This window comes from Chrysochloris asiatica, unplaced genomic scaffold (genome assembly GCF_000296735.1).
Source record: "Chrysochloris asiatica unplaced genomic scaffold, ChrAsi1.0 scaffold00044, whole genome shotgun sequence".
Taxonomy (NCBI): Eukaryota; Metazoa; Chordata; class Mammalia; order Afrosoricida; family Chrysochloridae; genus Chrysochloris; species Chrysochloris asiatica.
This window is the reverse complement of record NW_006408562.1, coordinates 9674624-9683318: the sequence shown is the minus strand read 5'-3', so window position 1 is coordinate 9683318 and position 8695 is coordinate 9674624. Positions and strand designations below refer to the sequence as shown.

Here is an 8695-nt window from a genome sequence, read left to right as displayed (position 1 = left end):
CGGGAGAAAGATGAGGCTTTCTACTCCCGTAAAGATTTACACCCTCGGAAACCCTGTACAGGGTCGCTATGGGTCGGAACCGACTCAACAGCACTTAACAACAACAACAGTCCTGCCACTGATATATGAGGATGCTGGGATTTCAGTTCAGGTCTGTGTAAATGTTGGCCTGAACCCTGAGCCAGAATTCTGTCCAGCAGGACCTAGCTCAGGAGTACTTGTACTGACCACTTCCTCCCACTATCTTGTAAGCATTGTTGTTTATACCTCCTTGGGACTCCTATTTAACTACTTCCCTAATTTGGGATGTTTATGTTAGTTCTGATTTTGCTGTTGTAAATGTTAATGCAGTGAACGAATTTGAGCTTGCAACATTTTTCAATCTTTGAGATAATTTCTATTAGAAGATATTTCTAAAAGTGGAATTTTCCAGCAAGTTCTTGCAATGCTTTTGACTCTTGACCCTGCATGCCTAATTGCTTTGATGAATCAGGGTACCTAACACAGTGGAATTATAGAGTTCCACACACCCTTGACAGCAGGGGTGTAGATTTCAGCTGTCATAAAAGACATTGTAATGTCTGGGGATAAGTCTTATTTATCACTTTTCTTTTGTAATACATATATAGCTCTCTCACTTTCATAGCATCTTACTGTACTGAAGAATATGTTCATAAAACCTCAGACAGTTTCAGAGTATTTATTGGCTTTAAATATTGATGAAATATTAACTATCACAATGTAGAACAATTATATGTTATCAGTTGTAGATAAATGCCAGCAACCTTAAGGGCTAAGCCTCCTTAGCCCTATCCTGCAGTTGGTGAAAGTGAAGGAGATGAATAGCTTACTTGGGGTTCACATTTGGGTCCTCTCTGTTGTCTGCATATGTGATTGGCCCACGCTGACTCTTGGGCTCCTTTATTTGACTACATATGGTTTGTAGAGCTTTGTTGACATCAAACCAATCTAAGGAGAAAGTTGACATTCTTCTGAAAGGTAGTCTGTGCTTCAAACTGGGGAGAGTTTTCTTTTTCTTTCAGATTAGGGGGCAAGGAGAGGGTTTAGGCACTTAAAAAACCCCCAAAGAAAGAGTTTTTATGATTGGGTTCAATGGAAATATGGAAGGAAAGCATTTAAAAAAATACTCTAAACTAGACTCTAGAGCAAGAGAAATGTGAGTTACTCTGAACATGTGAAAGAAGATTGAGAACTGACCGGAGAAGTAAAAACAGTGTGAAAGAAAGACAGACCGGCACAGAAGGAAAAAAGGCAGAGTGAGGTCTCGCACACGGGCAAGGGGATGTGTGGTGCTTGTGAAAAGTGTGCGGACTTGGCAGAGGAACTCTAACATGACAAATCAATAAAAGGTGATCCTATTCAATAATGTGGAACTGCTTTGGACATGTATGGCTATTACATATAACTATATATTATGTCTTCTTCTCCTCCTATTAATATTCTAAATTTGATCTGAGTTACCAGCAGTACATTTTTAAGAGCCTTTATAATTCTTCTTTTTGGCTTTCGAGTTACATAACAGCTTTGATTCAAGTGTTGAACAGAACAGAAGCCTTGTTTGATAGTCAGCTCTGTGCTGTGCCACCCTTCGAGGCATGATATTGTTCGAAGCATTTAAGTTACTTTAATGAGACCAGTGATCAGAAGTAAAAGGTACCTTGGAGGATTGATAAACTCCTGAAGCTACTACCCTGAGGTAATATTGAAACTTTAGACCTTAAACCCAAAATAACACTAAGGTCTTTAAAACCAACCTTAACTTGTAAAGAATGTTTACATTAAACATTGTGCTTTTTTTTCCCCTTTTCAAACAGAAAAGTGTTTGATTGGGTAAACTGTCAGTGGGAGGTGACTTCAAACTGCAGACTCAACAAAAAGTACAAAATTATATGGTTCCAAAACTTAGGATTTATGGTGTGGTACTGTAAGGATTGCAAAGTGGGTTTGAATCACAAGGTCAGTAGTGGTTCAAACAAATCAGCTGCTCCTCAGAAACCCTCTACAGGCTCGATACGAGTCAGAACCAACTCAACAGCACTTAACAACAACAACAACAACAACAAATTATTACATTATTTAATCTTTTTTATTTGATCACAAACTCCTGATCAAAAGTAAAGAGGCAAAGTGCAGAATTTTAAAATAACAAGGTGTTGTTTAATTATGTCTTGTTTTCTAAAAATCAGATTTCCTCAAGCTAGGTTTGTGAAGAAAAAGGATGAAAATACAATCAATTGCCACGCTAACTGAATGGCTAAGTGAAGTGGTCATGAAAACACTTCAAGCACTAAGCTTAGCACTATGTAACATTGCTGAGGTTATTAAGTGCTCGGGAGTCCATTCCAACTCAGAGGAACCCAGTATAGGGTTTCTGAAGAGTGGCTGGCGAGTTTGAACCACCGATCTTGCGGTCCAACTCAACCTTGCCATCCAGTACTTATCCTACTGTGCTATACCAGGACTTCAGTGGTATCATGGGACTATCATTAGACTGAAAGCCAAACAGCCTGAAGCCCACTCTTACTTGCTATAACTGATTTTCTGACCTTGAGCTAGTAGCAAGTCAAGTTTTTATTTTGACAAAAAACTTACAGAATGGTTCTTATGTGCTGTGGAGTTGGCTCCAACTCATAGAGACCCTGTATAGCAGCTGATGAGTTTGAACCTCTGACCTTGCCGTTCAGATCCATAGTAGTCCAGTGCATTACCCCACACACAGCACCACACCAGGACTCCAGTGTAATCAATATCATATATAAATTGTAGAAATTACTGAATTGGTGCCATGTTCTGCTGTATGTTCTCAACAACAAAAACATAAAAATTTAAAAAAGTAAATGGTATAGAAAAACTAGTATAAAAACCAGATTTCAATCAATGTCCACATAAGGAGCCATAGTGGCAGTGGTTAAAATAGTTAAAGACAATTAACCAAAAGGTTGTTATTGTTAAGTGTCTTTGAGTCGGTTCCAACTTATAGTGACCCTGTGTAGGGTTTCTGAGGAGCAGCTGGTGAACTTGAACTGCCAACCCTGTAGTTCAAACCGACATTGCAGTCCAGAGCATTAACCTGTAGTGCCACACCAGGATTCCCAAAGACTTTTAATGGGTAATTCTCTTGAGGTTGTTGTTAAGTGCTATGGAGTCAGTTTCAACTCATAGCAAATAGGGTTTTAGAACTGACTCGACAGCACTTACAACAACAAAAAACAGAGGCTTGCTGGGACTCCTGCTGTGGCACTGTAGAATCAGCACTGGACTGTTAACCACAAGATTGATGGTTCAAACCTTCCAGCTGCTCCTTGGAAACCCTATAAAGTTCACTGTGAGTCAAAGCTGACTAAATGGCACTTAACAACAACAATAATGACAAAAAGGGTCTATTGATGAAAAAAGAAGAAAAGAGTAGAATTTTATTACATTGGGAGCATTTGGAAAACAGTTTTATTATCATAAGCTAAAAACAGATACTTATAGTTTTAACTTGTGAATATGAACAGATAAGTTTTGTTTTTCTGTCTACACAATTATGCAAATGTAGGTATTGGTTTCATGAAGAGTGCTTTTCTGTATGTTACTCACAGTCAATTTTCCTCTTTTTCTAACTAGAACATTACTAAGCTAGCTATGTTAGTAATTACATTATCTCTGAATCATTCAAGTACTCACAATGTCCTAAAAAACCCTGATAATAAATTACAGGTAACACAAAACTTGCCATTTTAACCATTTTAAGTGTACATTTCCATGGCATTGCTTGCATTCATAATGTTATACAACTATCACTACCACTATCTATTTGCAAAATTTCTCCATTACCCCAAACAGAAAATCTCTACCAATTAAGCAGTAACTCTGCATTCCCTATGCCCTTCATCACACAATAACCTGTGATCTACTTTCTGTCACTATGCATGTTTCTATTCTAAATATTTCATAGAAATGAATCAGACAAGACCTATCCTTTTATGTCTAGCTTATTCCACTTAGGAGAGCAGTTTTTAGGTTCAGCCATGTAGTATGTTATAAGCAGCATATGTTATATTTTCATTCATTTTTATGATTAGATAATATTTCATTGTATGGACAAATCCCATTTTGTTTATCCATTTGTCTGTTGGTGGACACTTGGGTTGCGTCAACCTTTTAGCTAAGGTGAACAGCTACAGTGAGTACACATTAGTGTACTTTTGAGTCCCCGATTTCAAGAATTCTGGTGGTATACCCAGGAGTAGACTTGCTGATCACATAACTCTGTGTTGAACATTTTAAGGACCCACCAAACCATGTAATAGAACAGCTGCACCATTTTACATTCTCACCAGCAACGACAATTTCAATTTCTCTACATCTTCCCCAACACTTATTAAATAAGATTTTGATAACAGCCATCCTTGTTAATTGCTGTTCCATCAACTCTGATGCATGGCAACCCTGTATGTTAGAGAGTAGACTGCTCCCTACGGGTTTGTTTTTTTTTTTTTTGGATATAATCTTAAAGGAAGTACATTGCCAGACCTATCATCAGTGCTACTGCTGGGTGAGTTAGAATCGACAAACTTTATAAGTTAGCAGTTGAACAAACTATTTGTGCCAACTTGGAACCAATAACCATTCTTGTTGTTGAGCGCTGTTGAGTTGTTATAGAAACCTTGTATAGAGTTTCCAAGGAGCAGCTGGTGGGTTTGAACCACCTTGTGGTTACCAATCCAGTGCTTATGTTACAGTACCACACCAGGACTCCAGTACCCATCTTGTTGTTTTTAAGTGTTGCCGAGTCAGTTCTGACTCATAGTGACCCTATATAGGGTTTCCTAGGAGTGACCCGTGGGTTTTAACCTTGTGGTTCAAACCAACTTTTCAGTCTAGTGCTTATCCTACTGCGCCACACCAGGAGTCCAATAACCATCCTGTTGTTAGGTGTTGTTGATTCTGATTTATATAGTAATCTTGTGCACAACAGAATGAAACACTGCCTAGTCCTGTGCCATCCTCACAATTGTTGCTAGACTTGAGCCCATTGTTGCTGCCACTGTGCTAACCCATCTCATTGGGGGTTTTCCTGTTTTTTTTCTGACCCTCCATATTATCCTGGTATTTAATATATAGGTGGCATAACTTCCAGCAACAAAACAGCACACAAGCCACAACAGTATGACAAACTGACAGATGAGTGGTGGAATAATCACCTTAGTGGGTATGAAATGTCTATCATTGTAGTTTTGATTTGCTTTACCATGTTGTTGTTAAGTGTCTTTGAGTAGTTTCTGACTCGTTGTTGTTGTTGTTGTTAAGTGCCGTCGAGTTGGTTCCAACCGATAGCGACCCTGTACAGGGTTTCCGAGGGTGTAAATCCTTACGGGAGTAGAAAGCCTCATCTTTCTCCCATGGAGCAGCTGGTAGTTTCGAACCACTGACCTTAAGGTTCGCAGCCCGATTCGTAACCACTCATAGTGATCTTGAATAGGGTTTCTGAGGAGCAACTGATAAGCTTGAACTACTGACCTTGCTTTCAAACCTACCTTGCAGTCCAATGCATTAACCTACAGCTTTCTGAAGAGAAAATGGCATTGAAATGCTCTGTTAAGGAATTCATAAGAATTATATTTACAACTCTTCAGCAGATTAAGAACGTAATCAAGGAAAACACACACTAAATGCTAGAAGAAGTCAAGGGAACATTACAAGAACAAATTGAAAAATAGTTTAAGTAGGAAATTAGAAACCATACAAAAATTGCAAATGGAAATCCAGAAGCTGAATACTAAAATTTTAGAAATAGGTATCACATTGGAAGGATAAAGGAGTAGAAGTGAATCATTGGAAGACAGAATTTGTGAAATGAAAGACAAATCTCTTAATAACCTAGTAGAGGAACAAGAAGAAAAAAGAATGAAAAAAGGAAAAAGAAGAAAGCCTAAGAATTATTCTGGGACACCATGAGGATGAATAAATTAGTGTGCTTAGAATTTCAGAATAGGAAGAGACAAAAAATAGAACAATGTAAAAACACAGTCAAAGATTTGTTGGAAGGAAACTTCTCTAATGTCTTGAAAGACCAAAAAAAAAAAAAAAAAAAAGTTGCATTCAGTAAGCTCAGACCAAATACAATAGACCCACAAAAGAAAATTACCAACAAATATCATGAAACTTTCCAAAACAAAGACTAAAAAATGATCCTGAAATCAAATTGAGAACAATGCAAGTTACAACCAAGGAGAACCAATAAGACTAAGTTCTGAGTTCTTGGCAAAAGTCATTCATGCAAAAAAGCAATGGAATGACATATCTAAAATCCTGAAAGGAAAAAAAAAAATAATGGTAGTCTAGAATTATGTATCCATCAAAGTTTCCTCTTAAATATGTGGGTGAAATTAGGACATGTTAAGCAGAAATTAAATTTGCCAAGGATTGGGCTGCTAACCTCAAGGTTGGTGGTTTTATCTATGGAGTGACATATATAAAGTCCTGAAAGGGAAAAAATAATAATAATAATGATAGTTTAGAATTAAGTATACACAAAGTTTCCCCTTAAATATGAGGGTGAAATTAGGCCATTTCCTGATAAACAGAAATTAAAATTTTCATGGATTGGGCTTCTAACTTCAAGGTTGGTGGTTTACATCAACCAGGCACTCTTTGGGAGAAAGATGAGGCTGTCTACTCCTGTAAGGTTTTAGTCTCGGAAATCTTGTAGAGCAATTCTCCTTTCTTCTATAGGGTCCCAATGAGTCGGAAACGACTTGACAGTATTGGATTTTTGTTGTTGTTGTTGTTGTTGTTGTTTTGGGGGGCGGGGGTTATGGAAAAAACCAGACCAACCTTATGAGAAATATTAAAATAATCCCTCAGGCAGCTGACAGTGGCATGCAACAATTTTAGATTAAGATCCACCAAGTGCCATTGAGTTGGTTCCAACTCATAGCAACCCTCTGCAGATTTTCTGAGGCTGTAAATCCTATTGGAAGCAGAAAGCCTCATCTTTCTCCTTCAAAGTGGGTGGTAGGCTTGAAACCAACCTTGTGCTTGGTCGTCCAGTGCTTAATTCTATAGAGCCAACACTCTCCCAAAATGAACTTACAAGACTAAAAATACGTAATCAGAGCTATCAATGTGTATGTGATGTTAACTACAAAATAAAAAGGGGAAATCAACAGTGTAGTTCTAGGCTTTCCAAATGGAGAGGAAATAAAGACTCTAAAGATCGAATGGACTGTTTTAAACTTGCAAAAATAATAATAAATTATAGTATAAACTCAAAAGAGAATTAATAAAACTGTTCATCAAAACAAAATCATAAATACTTAGCAAACATTAAAATAACAGCAATGAAGGAAATGTTTAAAGACAAAAATCCATAAACAAAATGAGTCCAACACGGGAAATATATTGAAAAAGAAAACCATTAGCATCAGAAAAGAAAAAAGCAAACTTGCAACAGTAAATCCGACCTATCAGTTTAGGAAATGGCAAGGATTTTAAAGGATTGGATGTACCATTCAGTAGAGAGAGGTACAGAATGGATAAGAAAATATGACCCATCAACAGGCTGCCTACCAGAGACAGATCTTAGACACAAAGGCAAAAACAAGCTGATAATCAATCAAAGGATGGGGGCGGGAGGGAAATATCTGTCAAATGGCAAACATGAAAGAGCAGAAGTGACAATATTAATGTTAGACAAAATCGAATTTAAGACAAAAACCAGCATAAAAGACTAGGAAGGGCATTATATAAAGGTTAAAGAGTTCATCCAACAAGAGGACATAACTGTAATAAATATCTGCACAGCCAATAAAGAACCCCAAAATGTATGTAAATCAAACTTTAACAGAGTTGAAAAGAGAAGCAGACAACTCCACAATAACAATAGGAGTTTTTATGATAACCACTTTTTTTTTTTTTAATTGTGACCTGAGTGATAGTTTACATGGGAGATCATGGGCTTTACACCATTGTTTCATTGCAATAATTACAATCTCTTCTGTGCATCATCATTCAACAGTATTTGCTTCCATTCCCTCTGTTTTTCTTTCTTTTTTTGGGGGGTGGAGGGCCGGGGGTGGGGAGATGTACACAAAAACACTCAGGCATAAATAATAATTTATACCACCAAAGGACACATTCTGCAAGCCTACCTCCTAGCTGCCAGCTCTCAGTCCCTCTCTTCCCATGAATCTAGAGTCCTCAGCTGCTCCCTCTCTTCATGTCCCCATCTCTGCCTCCATCTCTGGTGTCAATGCTTCTCTGGATAAGGTCCCACATTCCGCTTGTGCTCTTCTCCCATGATGGTCCTAGGGTCCTCTGTTTCTAGATTGTAAGATTAACTGTTGTTGTTGTTGATAAGTGCTATCCAGTCAGTACCGACTCATAGCGACCTTATGCACAGCAGAACGAAACACTGTCCGATCCTGTGCAAAACTCACTACCATTGCCACAATTGAGTCCATTGATGTTGCTGCTTGGCCAATCCATATCATTGGGGGTCTTCCACTTCTTCTCTGACCCTCCACCTTACCAAACATGATATCCTTCTCCAGTGACAATATGTCCAAAGTATGAGAGACAAAGTTTGGCCATCTTGGCCTCCAAGGAACACTCTGGCTGCACTTCTTCCAACACAGATCTGTTTGTTCCTTTGGCAGCCCATGGCACTTTCAATATTCTTCTCCAA

General features: G+C 38.1%; 1 protein-coding gene across 1 annotated transcript in view; it reads left to right on the top strand.

Annotated features, from left to right (window-relative positions):
- GABRA5 (gamma-aminobutyric acid (GABA) A receptor, alpha 5) overlaps window positions 1-8695 on the top strand; it is a 157662-nt gene that overhangs the window by 3211 nt on the left and 145756 nt on the right. The window lies entirely within an intron of this gene.